This window comes from Nomascus leucogenys, chromosome 11, assembly GCF_006542625.1.
Source record: "Nomascus leucogenys isolate Asia chromosome 11, Asia_NLE_v1, whole genome shotgun sequence".
NCBI classification, from domain to species: Eukaryota; Metazoa; Chordata; class Mammalia; order Primates; family Hylobatidae; genus Nomascus; species Nomascus leucogenys.
Genome location: NC_044391.1, coordinates 62,672,233 through 62,687,926, shown reverse-complemented (window position 1 = coordinate 62,687,926; position 15,694 = coordinate 62,672,233). Strand labels below are relative to the sequence as shown.

The following is a 15,694-nucleotide window of genomic DNA, read 5'->3' as shown; positions in this document are numbered from 1 at the left end:
TTTTACAATAGTTTTTATAGTCAGTGTTCACTTGGATATATAAATATGTTTACCATTTTTTCCAGTTTGCTATTTGTCTTTTAACATTTTAAATAGTATTTTTAAATCTTAGAAATGTTTAATTTTGTTATTGGCTGAATCAGTCATTTTCTTTAGGCCTCTGAGTCTTGCTTGGGAAGGCTTTCCCACACTGAGATTACAGAAATACTGCCCGTATTTTTATTTTTAATATTTACACTTCTAATTCATCCAGATTTGTTTTCCTTTGGGTGTGAAAGTAAGGATCTGACTTAACATTTTTCCAGGAGGTTAGCAAAATGGCTGACTCCTAGTAATTGACTATCCTTTTCCTTTGACCTGGAATACAACCTTATTATATAATCATTTCCTTTTAAACATGGGCCTTCTATTTTCTTGCCCCAACTATTTTACTTACCATGATATGCAATAATTAATATAGAACTGCTGTGTGACAAAAACATTGTATTGTATTCTATAAGGATGGGTCATTACAGTTGAATAGGAATCTGATGGTTCTGGTGTTTTAATCACCAAACTTATATCCTGATAGAGATAAGCAGCAGAGCTCTCTGGACAAAACTGTGATGTAGGTGAAAGAGATTGTCCTTTCTCCTTTCTTCTGAACAGCTTTCTAGATCTCTGGGGTTCCAGGGTCTTCAAGTAATCCCAGGCTACACAGGGCTCTTCCCCAGACCTGTTCTCTTAGGGCCATGTCTGTTTCTCTGAATCTATTTTTAAATCATTTCTACAAAATTCTACTCTCGTAGGGTCTATGTTGGAAATCCTCTGAGAAAATAATTTATACTAGGGCAGTGATGACTGATGAAGGTTTAATGTAGTCATAGCAAATGTGTGGCGTTATAGCAATGGGCCTCCTCCTGCACCTAAAGTAAGTGGTCGTGGTGTACTTTTCTGCTGATCTTGGATTTGACCTGAGAACTTATTCCAAAACAACACTCCAGGAGTCCTTAAAACTTCATCAGAATTTTCATGTGGGTTGGAATTAGTGTTCCACCCCTAGAATAATGTTTCATTTTCCCAGGAGAAACAGGCACTGAAGAAATGGGCTGTGATGGTGGCTCTGTTAGTTTCCCAAGGCTGCCACAACAAAGTCCCAAAGACTGCATGGTTTCAAACAACAGGAATGTGTTTACTCACAGTCTGGATGCCAGAAGTCCAAGACCAAAGTGTCTGCAGGGCAATGCTGTCTCAGGGATAATCTTTCCTTGGCTCTTGTAGCTTCTGGTGTTTGCTGCGAATCCTTGGTGTTTTTTGACTGGTAGATGCATCACTCTAGTCATATGGGTGTCTTCTCCCTCTGTGTCTTCACACTCTCTTCCCTCTGTTTAAATTTCCCGTTTTTATAAGAAAATCAGTCATATAGGATTCGGGCCCACTTTAATGACCTCATTTTAACCTGATTACATTTGTAAAGACACGGTTTCCAAAATAGTCACATTCTAAGGGACTGCAACATGAATTTTTGGGGGGAGCAGTGGAGGGGGAGCGACACAGTTCAGCCCATCATAGTGACACTCAAAGTTGTAGGTGAAAACCTATTTATCTGTGTTTAAGAGCAGTAGTGTCAGAGTCAATCAGTCCTGTACTAAAACACAATATTGCCTGATAGTGGAAAGGCATCGAAGATAGTCATTATGATTTGTGTGGTTAAAGAGATTCTGGGCCGAGAGGCACAATGCAGAATTAAACTCTTTGAAGCTTCCTGAGGACTTAACAGGATTATTCATATTTGCTGTTATTTAGTTCTATTTTAAAGAGATATGGAGGCAATGTGTATGCCTCACTAAATTATCCCTATGTCTTTCACTGCAGATACAGCAATGCAAACAAGAGCTAGGTCTGAATGCATTGTCACATTTCCGGAACATATGTTTGTTTGTTTTTAATGAACCTGGCAAGTATTTGAAGTTATGAAGGAAGAATCTAGTTCTTTTGTATTGACTTTTTGGTATCACAAATTATAGGTCAACTGAAATTTATGAGCACAGGTTCAGCAAGCTTCAGGTGTGAGTTGAGTTCATCTATGTGAAATGAACAAAGTCAGAAAGTAAATTATTAGGTAAGAAATAGTACTTACTAGGCATTGCGAGATCTATTTGGTCAGCAGCTTAGTTGATTCATGGTTAAAAAAACATATTAGACTGTGCTTTATGAGGGATTAGCTTCTTACTGCTTATATGAAGTAGGCATAATCTAATTTTATTATTAGTGCAGAACAAATGCGCTAAGCCTTGAAAGGTGTGCTCACCCAGATATGGATGAAAACTGTTCTTGAGGTTGAAATCGTTTGATGTTATTTGGGAAAAGATTTCAAGTGATTAGTCAGACACCTGTGTGATGCCACCCAGCTGTTTACCGTTTCTCTAGTAGTTAAAAATAAATTCAATATTGTTTCTTTATTAAAGAACTCAGGATAGAAAGGCTGCCCTGTGTTAGCCACATTAATATAGTTATAAACGAGAGTAACAGAACCCACTTATTGAGCTCTCATTAGATGCTAGGTTCTTTGTGAAGGGCTTTAAGTGGATTATTTTATTTAATTCTCAAAATTGACAACTGAGGTATATTGTTATTCCAGTTTACACAGAAAATAAGAAATTTCACTAAGGCCACCAATGGTAAGTTGTGGACTCACGGACAGTCTCTTAACTACAACAGTACAGTGATGTCTCTTATTCTGCAGGTGATTTGCTATGGCAACTAACTAAAAAAATTGGTTTGTAGCAGGCTTGGAGACTATATGGCATAGGGGAGTGTGTGCACTTTGGAGTTACACTAAGTTTAAATTTCAGTGCCATCGCTTGTGCAAAATTCTTAATCTACATGAACCTCAGATTTCTCATTTTTTTATTAAAAAAATTTTTTTTCTGTCAACTGTGCAGAGAAGTAAGATTTCTTATTTTAAAATGAGGGCAATGATACCTCTCTTGCAGAATTGCGAGGATTCAATCAGATTATAATTGTAAAGTGATTTTAAAAAGTTTGTGACAAAATCTTTCCTATTCTTTCTCTCAAATTCTTTTTTTTTGGCTGCATGATTATGTGATCTGATTTCCATCATTTTAAATTAAAACCCATTTCCAGTTGAAAGAAAAGTTGGGGAGCTAAATCTCTTTTCTGTCCCATCACTGTAGAAGAGAGAACTGTCAAGATTGTTCAGCATTTTAAATAAAACCACCTTTTTGTAGGAGAGAGATTAGCGTAAGATATGTTAAAAGAAAGGTCATAAATATTCTAAAAGCAAATAGGTGCAGAGCTCTTGTTCTGGGGAGCTACATTAGGTTTCTTAATTTTGTAGGAGAGAAGTGTTAATATTATTTCCTTCTCCTTTTTATCTTAATCTGCACGTATTCCAGAAGGGTCATTCACTGGCCTTTTTTAGCCAGTCTTGCCTGATTAGAGGGAAATTAAGTTTGGCTTTGTTTGACAACCTCAGGACAGCCAGAAAGATAGGAAAAAGGAGCCCACAGATTCTTGCTTTAAGTTTACAAAACTTTGTAGTTCTGCTTAAACATTCAAATTAACAATAGGGAAGATTTAAAAATAACTTTAGATTTTCTAGTGTTCAAAGTCTTTACTGAAGCCATGTATTCTGAAAAAACTATCACCTTATAATTAAAAGTATCAAGCCTGGCTGCAACCTTTAAAAAACAAACTTTACATGGGTTACAATTTTTGTTTTAGTAGCATAAAAATGAGCGGATTGCCTTAGATATGTCTATCACATAGTGTTCTGTAATTTTTTTCCCCTGTAGAGTTATTATGTATGCATGCTTACTAGTTCTGTTGTTTGACTTACAGATATCTATCTTTGGTTTCAAAATGTGTGTGTAAGCATTGCTGGGTGGTGCTAACCATCTATAATTATTTCTGTTTCTTAATAAAGAAATGGTATTGAATGGTCAACAATTAATTGCTTAGCAACATAGGATTTTCAAGCAAGCTGCTGCTTTTTAGAATCAGGGAAAGGAAAACGTATTCATGTACTTGGTCTATCATTGGGGCAGAATTTTGCTACCCACAGCAATGGATGCCAGCAGGTTTATGACTTTATCTCTAGAGTTATTGCCCCAAGAGATAGTATTTCAATTGCAGCTATCTCTGTGAGATATCTCTATAAAGACTCTCTTTTACTTTGTGCTTTGAAATGTATATTATTAATATACCAACCCCTCTTATGACTAATGCTGTCAGTGACGTAGACAGCAGATGTGTAAGGTATATCAGTTAAAATTTTAAAAAACTAAAATATTGAATGAAAACAGTGAAGTCTGCTGGAAATCATACCAACATCTGGTGCTCAAACATTTTTCAATATCTATATATTGCCAGAAAATAAAAAATGTTTGAGATCATCTCTAGTGTCTTTTGGTTTGGTAGAGGAATTTTTCAGCCAAAGACAGTAATATAAATGCCAAACATTTTCTAAGTTGTCTTAGGATCTATAAAAGTCTCAACTTAGACTTGTTGTACAAACAAGCACCATTTTCTCCAACATACATTGCTTGAGAAGTGCATTTTGAGAAAAAGTATGCTACAAACCGACATGTTGGAGTAAACATGAGAAAATGATGCATGTAGCAGAGTTAAAGTTTTATTCTGCTCAACACTTGACATGTAATTTTCAGTAATCTTTAGCAATTAACCTCTGATGTTTCTTAACAAGGTCTACTAATCTGAATCTTTTTTTGGGTGCCTTGGAGTTGTAGGTTATTGTTTTCAGACACTTGGAATTACTGCTGTTCTTCTGAGGCCTGTCTGAAGAGGGGCTGGCTTTGTTAATTTCTAATGCAGCAGCAGTAAGAACAATATTTAGCACTTATGAGGCTCCACTTCTCAGTTTCAAAGCACTTTACAAATATCAATTAATTGCGTTGATGGGGAGCTCTGCAGCTGCTGAGAGAAAAAAGAGCACACAGTGATTGGCTCATTATCATTTACAGCTGTTGAAAAATGTTCTTCAAAGAAATAATTACAGATCTTCATATATATTTAAAGAAAAAAGGAGCAGGCAGGAGGCTACTAAGGGTCTTCTTTAACAAACGACTCTTGTCTTTCCATTCTGTTTCGAGAGCAGCAGCTTTATTGCGAATAATTATCCTCTCCTGGACAAAAAGAAAAAAAGCGCTGCAACAGCCCCTTCTCTAAGAAAACGCAAGACAGTAAATCCTCTTTTGAAAAATAATCTCAATTTCACCAATTTTGATTTGTTTAGAATTTCTGTATCTTAGTGGTTGGACTGCTGCTGGACTTTGCCTAATGCAGCCTTATTTAACGTCTGAGCCAATGTTGGCTTTGTCCAGCTTTAATTATGCATGAAAACAGAACAAGTAGACAATAATGGATAGTGCTTCTCGCTTTGTTTCCAACAGAGCTTTATCACCATACGGGCACCAAAAGAAACTATCTGAACTGTCTCCCTGTCACCAGGAAGAGATACAGGCAGTCGTGGCCATAGAAACAGATTTCCGTTTCTTTTCTTTTTCATTCTTTTTTCTTTTCTTTTTTTCCCCTTCTCTTCTTTTTCATAATGTGAATCGCCTGGTCGAGCAGATAAGCTGCTAATTCTATTAATTTTCTTATCAAAATCAGCAATGCAAGTGAAGCTTCCAATTTAGTGATTTATTATCCTGAGCAAGCTGTGCAGAGTATGCCTTTCATATTCTGTAATTGGCACTAGAGGGGAAGAGACTTTCAAGGGAGACGCACTCAGCAAACCGTTTCCATTTCAATTGACTATTGAGCAAACAAATGGAGTGTCCTTTCATTGGCTTAAATAATTTAAAATGATAAAGCTAGCAATTCTGCATTTGAATGTATGCCAGTGGATATCTGTGTGTGAGATGCTGACCCCTAAGACACTAAAATATGAGCATAATAACATCTCTCTATAGGATTTGCCATCAATAAAACATCCAAGTGCAATACGTTAATTGACATGCAAAAGGCCAAAATTGATCACACATGTAATCTGACCCTTATTATTATACCGCCCCCAAAGGCCTTTGAAATCAACATCTTTCCTTTGCATACTGAGTATTGAATATTTTGGTATATGAAAGTTGGCTGCATAAGCAGTGGACTCTGATGTTTCAACACTGAAATAAAAACCAGTCTCAAAGGCAGGAACATTATCAGTTTGAAAGGAAAGAAAGTGGTGAGGAGTTGGATGCCAAGGAGTGAGTGGGACTGATTGAGATATAGAAGGAAGACTAGGTTTCAGGTGGGAAAAAAAGTTACTTTCTGTTTAGTGTCATTTGAAAAGCTAGGGAAGGCTCCTCTGCTTCAAATATTATCCTCAGTAAAATAGGAACTTGAATTGTAGGTATCCATTTCTTTTTATTTATGACGACAATTTTTTTAAAGTAAATTTTATATAATAATTGCCACCAACTAGTTTAATGGTTGCAAATCATGCTACCTACATTGCTCTACTTAAATCTAAGAGCAAGGCACTAGTGCCCCCATTATACAGATAGTGCTTAGAGAAACTTGAGAGTTTAAGTATCATACATAATGCTTAGATGCTTGAGAGGTTAAGTAACTTGTCTAATTTTACTTGGTTAGAGTGTTCAAGCTGGGAGTTGAATTCAGCACCATGAGATACGAAACTCTGTTGTTTTCTAATCACTGTATTAGTCTTCCTCTAAGCCTTGTATTTCTGGGAGAAATAGTATCCTTAGCCCTTAAATCTTAAATATAAATCATGCCTTGAATCGCACCATACCCAAACCCTTGAATTAGGTTTTGGTACTAAAAACTTCAAAGATAATTTATTTTAAAAATTGAATCATTTTTTTGTCATGATATATTTCATGAGAATGATGATATTTTGACAATTTGGAAATTCCCTCCTAATTCTTTGGGATTTTTTTTCCCTTGCGTTTCCTGGGAGGAACAAGGTAGGGGACGATTTTCCCTTGCAGAGTGCTGTCTATAGTGCCGATGCCTGGGAAATGTACTACAGGAGGTGTGCACAATGATTTAGACATTTGTTTGGGCTTTTAATCTCTTCTCATCTACACGTACCACCAAAATAAAAACCAGTGAAGTATGTACTCTATAAATCTGCTTGTTCTCTCACTCCTCAGAAATATTTCAGAAAGAACTTGACACTTGTAATCAGAACTGGGCTTAGATGCAGCCTCCTGTTGAGTCAGCGATCCTGCCTCTCTTTGTTTCCTATTTTAAATAGCACAAAAATAGTACAGGCCAGAGGTTATGGGCTGGGGAAGCGCTGCTGTTGGAAGAATGTAAAATCTACTTATGTGCAATGAATTTCCCCCGACTTCAAGTGTGTGGATTATTGAGTTAAGAGAAGAGCAAGTTGAGAAGACAGTTAGAAAGCGTTGTGCATTAGACAGGTGGGGAGAGGCTGCTGGGCTTCACGTGGGGCACAGCAAAAAGACAGATGTACTGTGGTGATGATGCAGTGCAAATGCTTGGAGAATATAGTTGCAAAAGACCTCAGGAGATTATTTGCAAACAGAAGAGGCTTGACAGTAATTAGTAAGATTTCAGTTTAAAAAAAAGACTATGTTGCAACTTACTAAGAGAAAAGAGGAAAAGCAGATAATAATTATCACGGGATAATTCTCTGGGATGCGGGGAGATGTGCAGTATGTGAGAATAAAACCAACGTGGGGAAAGGAAAGAAGGAAGAGTGAACCAAAGAAATGGGGAAAAATAAAACTATATTTGTGACAATTCTATTTATGAAACACTCTGTCATGTAACTGTGCTATGAGCTTTCCATGTATTACCTCCTAAGATTATTTCCATTTTTTTGCATAAAGAAATTATCTAGCTCTCATTCTATGCTCTATATTGTTTTAATAATAATTAAGGACATAATAAATGTGGCAAATCCTAGAATTTTTGATTTTTTTTTTTTAGTGGAATACAAGCTATAAGTATGGATACTGTGAATTAACAAGAAGTATGTATGTGACAAAAAAGTTTGAGAATACCTGATGCAGTGGTTTCAATAATGAACTAAGAGGTTATAAACTCTGGTTACTAATAGTATAGTTTCAGTGAAGTCACAGTAATTTTCTGATTTTCAATATAAGATGGAATAAAACATCTTCTATTTACAATATTTCAAAAGTAAATTAAAACTGGCATTATAAAAACAAAGCCTAATTTTGAAAAAGGCATTTTTTGAGACAAGTTATTTGTATTTTAAAGTGACCATGTATATGTTTTTTAAGGTTGCTTGATGCTTTATAAAGCTATCTAGGATAAAACTAGAACTTTGATCTTCATCTCCTTCCAAGTTTTCACCTGTATCTTCTGTGTACAAAGGTGACTTTGACTTCAAACGGCAATGGGAATTGAATCTGATATGAAAATGGGATGAGGAAATATATAGTCTTTCAGGAAAAGGTCATTACATACTGTACGGAAGCTCAACTTTTATTTTGATTAAATACTTTTTTCAGTGCAATTTACTAGCTAATTACTTCCTCAGCTTTGTGGCTTTGCAAGATTTACCTGATCTATCATGTCTACTGAAGGACTTAGAGGCCTCAAGGTTTGTGTGCCAATAATGTAAAATTATTAATATTAATAATAATTAACCATAAATGGTAACTAGGGTGGGCCAGATGGCCTTTTCTTCTTTCAAAAACATCTTTATGTTCTTAGTTATTCAGAAGGTAGAGGTGATAATACAAAGACACAAGTGACATTTTAAATTAAATTACTGATTTTGGAATGAAGCTTAAATAATTTACTCAACAAGGGGACTGACTTTCACCTGTACCAGATTGAAAGCTCTAAATACCATCTGCTTATATCAAAGTAAAACTTTTTGTCTGTTTGTAGTCATGCTGAGTTTGGGGCTCCTGTTGGCCTCATTTTTAAGAACCTCACCCGTTAATCATTAGTATTAGTTGGTACCACTGGTAATTAGTCTTTTAAGTTGCAACCAGATGGAATGTATGAATTATCAGAAGTTTCCTGCCAGGCGTAAGTGTAGATGATTCATGGGCCTATGGCATTTTCCTGTGCTCTGTTCCTGATAGGAAAATATAGAATATGCAGTTGGAAAGACTAACCTTCACACTTTGTCTTGATTTAAACAATTGCTGACTGTTACTTCTGGTGTATCTAGAGACACAACAGGCTGAGTTCTTTTTAAAGTATTTTTAGACTCATTTTTACATTTTAAAATTATCCCCCACTTCTTTTGGTTCCCTATTTGATTCTTCTTTCTTTAATATCAGTAGCATGTGACTCCAGAAGCAATCTTGTCTGCAGGAAATGTAACATTGCCAGGAATCTCCTTGCTGTGGCCAGTGGTAGGGGAGTTGAGGGTAGAGAGAGTGGGAGGGGTGACCAGATTCAATTTTTCTCAATGGGAACTTAACCTCAAATATATGTTTCCTCTAGTTGTAATCCTAAGCTCAGGCACATGTGATCTGGCATATAGATTAAAGGAAAGAAAGTTGGCCATGAGGCTTACACTCACTCTCTTGTGCCTTTTTCTCGTTGTTCACTTTCCTGGCAAAACCCTTCTTCTAGATAAACCCTAGTAGTCACCTACATTTGTCCATGCCTATATTCATGCAGTGAAGCATTTCTGGAGAAAGTGAGATAAAATATTGGTAGGAGTATAAATTTATGATTACGATGTAATTTTTAATGTGTAAATTAGACAGAAACCCAACTTAAGCTAGCTTAAGCAAAAATAGTAATTTATTGGCTTATGCAAGTAGAAAGTTAAAAGAGTGGTCAAGCTTTAGACATGGCTGGGTCTAGACATTCAAACAGTATCATCAGGGCGCTGTTTTTCTCTCCAGCTTGATGACAAGATGACATTGAGCAGCCTTAACTAACCTTACATTATCTTTATACTTTTTTTTGAGACAGAGTTTCACTCCTGTTGCCTAGGCTGGAGTGCAGTGGTGTGATCTCTGCTCGCTGCAACCTCTGCCTCCCAGGTTCAAGTGATTTTCCTGCCTCAGCCTCCCAAGTAGCTGGGATAACAGGTGCCTGCCACCATGCCCTGCTATTTTTTTTTTTTTTTTGTATTTATGGGAGAGATGGGTTTTCATCATATTGGCCAGGCTGGTCTCGAACTCCTGACCTCAGGTGATCCACCCACCTCGGCCTCCCAAAGTGCTTGGATTACAGGTGTGAGCCACCACGCTCGGCTTCTTTATGCTTTTAATACCAGTGAGAGGGAAAGAACATCCTTTGTGATAATGGTAATGGAATTTTCAGGCCTGACTTGGAATGGCCTAGCTTGGGTCACATGCTTATCCCCTGTATTAGTTCGTTCTTATGCTGCTAATAAAGACTTATCTAAGGCTGGGTAATTTATAAAGGAAAGAGGGTTAATTGGCTCACAGTTCAGCATGGCTGGGGAGGCCTCAGGAAACTTACAATCATGGTAGAAGGGGAAACAAATATGTCCTTCTTTACATGGCAGCAACAAGGAGAAGTGGAGAGCTAAGGTGGGGGTGGTGGGGAGCCCCTTATAAAACCATCAGATTTTGTGAGAACCACTATCACAAGAACAGCCTGGAGGTAACCGCCCCCATGATTCAATCACTTCCCACCAGGTCTCTCCCATGACACATGGGGATTATGGGAACTACAATTCAAGATGAGATTTGGGTGGGGACACAGCCAAACCATATCATCCCCGGACCAATAACTCAAGTATTTGTCCTATGTCTAAGTGTAGCATCACAGTCCAGGCTAGATCCACTTAAATCTCGTGGGCTTAGCAGGCATAAAATAGAGTGGGGAAGGGGAACATTCATGTCAATATTGAAACTCAAGGGTGTTCTCAAAGCTGCATGACACTCCTACTACAACCTTCTGATCTGTGTTGCACTTCCATTCCTAACAGCAGATATTTCAAACCGTCTTCACTGCTATCTCTGAACTCTCCCCTACCTCATCCCAACTTTTTCTCTGATGCTTGACATGAATAACTTTTCCTTCTCTCTTACAAAGAAAGTTGAAGTGAACTGATGGAAAGCCCCACCATCAATTTCCTGCTACCCAACAATTATGCAAATGCGAAGGCTTCTATTTGTATCCATCCTCTTCTCTTTTGTTACACCGAAACAGGGGCTTCTCTGTCTATTTATGGCCAGTGCCATCGTCTGTGCCTTTTCCTGCCTTCTAACTCTAACCCTCTCTTTATTTATTTCATGCACATCCTACTGCATTCTCCTACCTGGAATTTACATTCCTTCCTACATTCCCATTCTCCTTTATCTTTTAATAAAACTCTCAATTGGTCATATATTCCTTATCCAATTTCTGTCTTAAATCGTTTCTTCTTTCAAAACTAAACTTCTTATGAGTGATAACAATCCTTGCTATCTCCATTTTCTCACTTCCCACTTACTTCTCGACCCACTCCAGTCTAGCTTTGGTCAAAACAGCAAACCCTCTTATGTCCCTTCTGCTTTAAACTCTTCAATGTTAGTGCATTGCTGTTAGGATAAACATCCAAATTCTCAAAATGACTTAGAAGGCTCTAGACAGTCTGGTTCCTAGGGAGATTTCCAGCCACACCTTGCACCGCACTTTTCACATAACCATCTTCTTTCGGTTTCTCACATGTATTGCAGTCCACCCTTTGTATCTGTGGGTTCCAGGCTGCTAGATTCAACCAATGGCAGACAAAATAACTGGGCAAAAAAAGCATCTGTACTGAATATGTAGACTTTTTTTCTTGTCGTTATTTCCTAAACAATATAGTATTACAACTATTTACATTGTATGATGTATTATAAGTAATCTAGAGATGATTTAAAGTATATAGGAGATTGTGCATAGGTTATGTGCAAATACCATACTATTTTACATTAGAGACTTGAGCATCCTTGGATTTTGGTATCCTTGAGGAGTCCTGGAACCAATGTTCCACAATACTGAGGGATAATCATATATCACATTTCCGGCAAGAACTAGCTGGTGCATTCAAACGGTGTAACTCAGAAGAGTTTATGAGGGACTATTTACAAGGATATGGGAAGGGTTAAGGGAAGTCAATAGGAGATGAAGAAGCATCTGAAAGCTTAGTTACCAAGAATGTAGGTCCCTGTAGATACAAGACGCAGGAATAATTACAGATCCCTGAGATGCCGCTAGCTGGTAGCTATAGGATAAAGCTTTTTGAGTGACTACCCAAATGGAACTGTGTCTTAGAAAGAAGATCACAGCTATAGCCAACCCAAGGCCCATCAGGAAAATAAATACCCTAAACAATTGACTAAAAGTAAGAAGAAGCCAGAGGGCCAAGTATATGGTTGATAGCTAGAGGTTAACCTTTTGGGGTGCAAGGCAGGGTAAAGAAGGGTAGAGAGTGGATTAGGAAAAGCAACAGATAATTTCCAGCTCCTTCTTACCACAGCAGTTTTGTACATGCTGTTCCTCTGTTTGGATGCTGTTTTTGAAGGCTGATCATCTTCAACTAGTTCATTCTTTTTCATCCTTCAAACCTCAGATTCATGTGTCTTGTTTTGTATAGAAGCTATCTTTAACCAACTAATAGCCAAGATCCTTCATTATGGAGCTGGATTCTCTCCTTCTCAGCACTTATATCAGTTTGTCATCATCCTGCTATTAGTGTGATAATTTAATCAATGTATGTGTCCTCCCTATGGCTCTATATTCCATGTGACTGGGGATTATGCCTGATTTAACTCGTAGTGGAATCCCTAGGCACTAACACACAACACCTGGTATATAGTAGGAACTCACTAAATTCCTGCTGAATAAGTACATATACTGAAGATGTATGCTATAGTCTGAATGCTTGTGTCCCACACCAAATTCATATGTTGAAGTCCTAACCCTTGAAGTGATAATATTAAGAGGTGGAGCCTTGGGAAGTGATTAGACGATGACAGTGGAATCCTCACAAGTGGGATTAGTACTCTTATAACAGAGACCCAAGGGAGCTTGTTTACTTCTTCCACCAAGTGAGGGTGCAGCGTGAAGACATCGTCTATGAGGAAAGGGCCCTTACTAGTCACCAAATCTGGTGGTGTCTTGATCTTAGCTTTCTGGTCTCCAAAACTGTGAGAAATACATTCCTGTTGTTTATAAGCCACCCAGTCTAAGGTATTTTGTTATAGCAACCTGAATGGACTAAGACACAATGTAGCATGCTCAGTGGCTTGAGCTCTGGGGTCACCTTCTGTCCAGAGGCTGAGTGGGCAGTGCCCATCATCACAAGGGCCTAGATGGGCTGAGCGCAAGCTTCCTAGCTCTGTAGCTTTTTGTTCTTCATCCTTCCCTTGCTATCAAGGAGGCTGGCTCCTCTCTCCAGGAATTCCAGGAGTTCCTCTTGTTGCCAGGGCTCTGGCCAGGCAGGGTCCAGTGTTGCAGCTCAAGAAAAGTCCCCAGGATCTTCTCATTGATGTTCATGTTTCTGTAACATCACTCTGTTTCGATGAAGGTCAGGATTGCTGGAAGCTGTCCTGTCAACCTTCTCTGCTTGGACCTAGGCAGAAAGCTTGCTGGAAGATCTTAGGGTTCTCACTGATGTTGAAGTGAAGAGAAAAGTATGTATTCTCCAGAATATGCTAGGAGTGGCCATGGTGCACGGTCATCTTCACAGCCAATTTAGCCTATTGGTCACTGTCCATGACATGATAAAAATGTTAATCTCCAACGTTAGTCCACAGCTGGTGAAGCACTGTCAATAGGTTTCGCAGGGAGACATTTTTCTTGCAGCTGCAATACCCCCTTTTCTCCAGTACCCCTCACCCAGCTGGTTTCAGGCTTCCACCAGCTCAGGCTCCAGCTTCATAGCCTTTGATAGAAACTCCTCAGCCTTAGAGACACAGTCAGGAGTCATGTTCAGTGCCTTCCCAGTCAGCATCTTCACTGCACCTTGCCCTGGATTAAACCCACGACTTCCTCCATCTGCCACAGGGTCTTCAACATCTCCTCCAGGGGCTTCTGCATCTCCTCCTGCACATCCTATTGCTTCCCCCCAGCATCCTCAACACTATGTGTCTTGAAATTGCAGTCTTGAAATGAATAGAGCTGATCCACCAGTTCCTGCAGTTTCTGTGAGATCTGCCTGACTTCTTCCTTTTCATTAGCCATCATTTCCCAGCTATCATCATTAATTAATTAATATGCAATCTGGTAAGTGCAGTGATTAGAAATGGATTTTTCTGTGAAGTTAATGAAGCTTAACCTTCAGAGCTCTCACTCCCTGGGCCTGTTCCAAGGCCCTGGCAAAGTGTTCACATGGTCATGTGTTTTTGTAAAATATGCAAATGTTAGCTGTTTTAATCACTCTCACGTAAGAGTGCGCTTTCTCTCTACTCCGACTTCCCATGAATCTCACTTCTGCTTGTGTTAAATAACGTTAGACTAGCAGTGGGCATTTTTGGGATTTCAATAAGGGGAATTGAGTTGAGGATGCATTTTGTTTGGACTTAGTGGGATATGTTTATGTGTTTTTCAGTTGCTTCCATGTATATTGAAGCTATTGTTAATCATCTTGGGGTAGAAATGTCTTCTAGGAATTCTTGCATTGCTCGTTGTGCCAACTCACCTGACATTGGGACATGATAGTGCAGGGCGAGTTTGTAACCTGACATGAATATATTCCACATTCCTAGCACAAAAAGAAAGTGGGTGGAGACAAAACAGGACTGGACATGTATGGAGCCAGAAGCTCGTCCTTGGAAAATTCTTCCCATCATTCAATGTGTAAAACTGTAAGCAAAGGCTTTGATTCTCATTTATCTTCAGTTTAAATGGAAGATCTTTTACATATAATGACAACTGTATGTTTTTTTTGATAAGAATCATGTGAAGTAGAATTTATCAGAAGTTCTGTGTTTGTAACAATACCGATATTTTGTCTGTGTATAAAGTAGCATGTTTTACAAAGCCCAACTATCAATAATAAGAAAAATTCTGATCAGTTGTAGCATATGAAAGACTGATTTCTATTTCTCCTCTCTCTACGGAAAGTAATATTACAAAATTATTGTTGAAGAGATGATACAGAGTATGCAATTGACAAGTAGGAAAACAGGTAGGAAAGGTATTCTAGAGAAATCAGGTCATTAATTAATGAAATATGATGTGTATTTTTTCTATATTTTGGATAGGTAGTATATTTTTCAGATTTTGAAAATTTGTATTAATTTTTCTCTTCATAAATAATATTATCTTGGCATTCTACTTTTATATTTGTAATTTTATATTCTTTTGCTTAAAGACGGTCTTGAAAATTGTACTAGGTTCAGGCCCCACAAACCCGAGCCTTCACCCTGTGGTAGCAGAAGTAGGCACTAGTTCTTGAGGGAGTGGATAGTTTTGGATGGGGATGTAAAGGATCAGACGCTTCCTTAAAGAGGAAACACTTAAGCTGAGGTCTAGAGGCCGAGTAGTTTTCCAGAGAAACTCTCCAAATTGCAGAAGGGCTTGCCCAATCATGGAATTTCTTTTCAGTTTTGTATTCATAGTAGACATGTTTGGTTTACAGCTTCCTTCAGGATGTTTGTTGCCATTGTTATGTGTGGCTGTCATTACTTTATAACAGGTTGTGGAGAGAGGACATTTGGTATGGGGTCTACAGGATCCTGTGGATTGACTCTGAGCTGCCTATAAAGAGAGGTAGCCAGGAACTGGTGAAACCCCAAAGGTGTTT

General features: G+C 38.2%; 1 pseudogene; it reads right to left on the bottom strand.

Moving 5' to 3' along the window:
- Positions 1–4,666: 4,666 nt before the first annotated feature.
- On the bottom strand, positions 4,667–14,133 carry LOC105740486 (annotated as a pseudogene).
- Positions 14,134–15,694: the final 1,561 nt, after the last annotated feature.